The sequence below is a fragment of the Ascidia mentula genome (assembly GCF_947561715.1).
Source record: "Ascidia mentula chromosome 2 unlocalized genomic scaffold, kaAscMent1.1 SUPER_2_unloc_5, whole genome shotgun sequence".
NCBI lineage: Eukaryota > Metazoa > Chordata > Ascidiacea > Phlebobranchia > Ascidiidae > Ascidia > Ascidia mentula.
In genome coordinates this window covers 12,501-15,000 of record NW_028113698.1, presented here as the reverse complement: position 1 = coordinate 15,000, position 2,500 = coordinate 12,501, and the positions used below count along the sequence as shown (strand labels likewise).

The following is a 2,500-nucleotide window of genomic DNA, read 5'->3' as shown; positions in this document are numbered from 1 at the left end:
CGTACTGTGCCGTTAGAGGTGAAATTCTTGGATCGGCGCAAGACGAACGACTGCGAAAGCATTTGCCAAGAATGTTTTCTTTAATCAAGAGCGAAAGTCAGAGGTTCGAAGACGATCAGATACCGTCCTAGTTCTGACTATAAACGATGCCAACCAGCGATCGGGGGGCGTTACTTTGACGACCCCTCCGGCAGCTTGCGGGAAACCAAAGTCTTTGGGTTCCGGGGGAAGTATGGTTGCAAAGCTGAAACTTAAAGGAATTGACGGAAGGGCACCACCAGGCGTGGAGCCTGCGGCTTAATTTGACTCAACACGGGGAATCTCACCCGGCCCGGACACAGTGAGGATTGACAGATTGAGAGCTCTTTCTTGATTCTGTGGGTGGTGGTGCATGGCCGTTCTTAGTTGGTGGAGCGATTTGTCTGGTTAATTCCGATAACGAACGAGACTCTGGCTTGCTAACTAGTTACGCGACCCTATCGGTCGGCGTTGAACTTCTTAGAGGGACTAGTGGCGCTTAGCCACACGAGATTGAGCAATAACAGGTCTGTGATGCCCTTAGATGTTCGGGGCCGCACGCGCGCTACACTGACCGGATCAGCGTGTCGCCGCCTAGGCCGGAAGGTCCGGGTAACCCGCTGAACCCCGGTCGTGCTAGGGATAGGGAATTGCAATTGTTTCCCTTGAACGAGGAATGCCCAGTAAGCGCGAGTCATCAGCTCGCGTTGATTACGTCCCTGCCCTTTGTACACACCGCCCGTCGCTACTACCGATTGAATGGTTTAGTGAGGTCCTCCGATTGGACCTGGCGCGTTCGGCAACGGCCGCGCCGGCGTCCGAGAAGACGATCTAACTTGATCATTTAGAGGAAGTAAAAGTCGTAACAAGGTTTCCGTAGGTGAACCTGCGGAAGGATCATTACCGGCCGATCGCCGATCGAGTGGTCGTGCGTTCGACAGGTGGAGAAGGCTCCGTATCTTGGCGGCCGCGCACGCCCTTCGTCGCTGTTGAGGCGCACGCGATTGCACTTCGGTCACCCTGTTTCGTTCTGCGCCGAGTGCCGTGGCCATGTGCCAGGCTGGCTTCATGCGTCGCCTACGGCTGGCGACCGCTCGGCCACCGCTTTTTTCGACTGTGCAATCCGGCTGGGTCGCGCTTGTCCAACTGACGAAGTCACGGAGGGCTCTTGGCGGTGGATCACTCGGCTCGCGAGTCGATGAAGGACGCAGCTAGCTGCGTGAATTAATGTGAATTGCAGGACACATTGAGCATCGACGTTCTGAACGCAAATTGCGGCACCGGGTCAATCCCGGCGCCACGCCCGCCTCAGGGTCGCGTTGTAACGTTCCCGCGCGGCGACGCGTCGGGCCGGTGCGGTGTCGGCCGTTGCCACGGTCGTCCCGCCCAGGACAGCACGAACGCAGTGTCAGCGCGCGAAACCGAACGCGGCGTGCGTCTCGTTACGAGTCGGCCTCGAAGAGGATCCCGGCCCGGAGCAGCACGGCTCGCGTTCGGGCGCGGCGCTCGCACGAGCTTCGGTGGCGCGCGCGTGTCTCTCGCAAACGAGGCACTGGATTATCGGCCTGAGGTCGGACGAGGCTACCCGCTGAATTTAAGCATATTACTAAGCGGAGGAAAAGAAACTAACGAGGATTCCCCCAGTAACGGCGAGTGAAGTGGGAAGTGCCCATCGCCGAATCCGCGCGCCTCTGCGGCGCGTGGAATTGTGGCGTAAGGAATTCGCTGCGCGTACGTCGTTCGCCGCCCGCGTCCTTCTGATCGAGGCCTCGTCCCGGTGCGGGTGTCAGGCCCATGGTGGCGGCGAGGGCGCGCGCTCTGCGTCTTCCCAGAGTCGGGTTGTTTGGGAATGCAGCCCAAAGCGGGTGGTAAACTCCATCTAAGGCTAAATACTGTCGCGAGACCGATAGCGAACAAGTACCGTGAGGGAAAGTTGAAAAGCACTTTGAAGAGAGAGTTAAAGAGTACGTGAAACCGTCGAGAGGCAAACGGGAGGGCCTGTCGAGTCGCGCGACGCTTTCAGCTGAAGCCGAGCGGAGCGTGTGGGCGTGCGGAGCCTTGCGGCCCGTCGTTCGCGCTGTCCTCCGAGCAGCTCCAGCGCACTAGCGCCGTGCGAAGGCCGCGACCGTCTGGGAGGCGGCGAGAAGGCCGCGCGCAAGGTAGCCCGCCCCCGGGTGGGTGTTATAGGCGCGCGGACACGTCGGCCCGTCGCCCGGGCGAGGAGGGATCGCCGCGTCTGCCCTTCGTGGGCCGGGCGTCCCGTCCGAGCCGGTGCGTCGCCGGTTGGGGACTGTGCTCAGTGCCCAGTTGCGGCGTGTCGGTTGCGGGTGGGCAGCGCCGCGCGAGACGCACGGGGTCCGCGGCTAACGTCAGCCACCTTCCCGACCCGTCTTGAAACACGGACCAAGGAGTCTAACGTGCGCGCGAGCCACGGGGCAGTGCGAAACCCATGGGCGCAGTGAAAGTGAATGTCGGCGCGGTC

The 2,500-nt window shown here is 60.9% G+C and overlaps 3 non-coding genes across 3 annotated transcripts in view; all 3 read left to right on the top strand.

Annotated features, from left to right (window-relative positions):
* Nucleotides 1-921, top strand: part of LOC145916390 (small subunit ribosomal RNA) — a 1,824-nt gene extending 903 nt beyond the window's left edge. The window contains exon 1 of the ribosomal RNA XR_014404622.1: nt 1-921. This exon is cut by the window's left edge and continues 903 nt beyond it. This is a non-coding gene — a ribosomal RNA (small subunit ribosomal RNA).
* A 260-nt stretch (nt 922-1,181) lies between these two features.
* On the top strand, nt 1,182-1,335 carry LOC145916386 (5.8S ribosomal RNA). The gene has a single exon (XR_014404618.1). It is a non-coding gene; the product is annotated as a 5.8S ribosomal RNA (ribosomal RNA).
* Nucleotides 1,336-1,579: 244 nt separating this feature from the next.
* The window catches only part of LOC145916372 (large subunit ribosomal RNA), a 3,531-nt gene continuing 2,610 nt past the window's right edge, over nt 1,580-2,500 (top strand). The window contains exon 1 of the ribosomal RNA XR_014404608.1: nt 1,580-2,500. This exon is cut by the window's right edge and continues 2,610 nt beyond it. This is a non-coding gene — a ribosomal RNA (large subunit ribosomal RNA).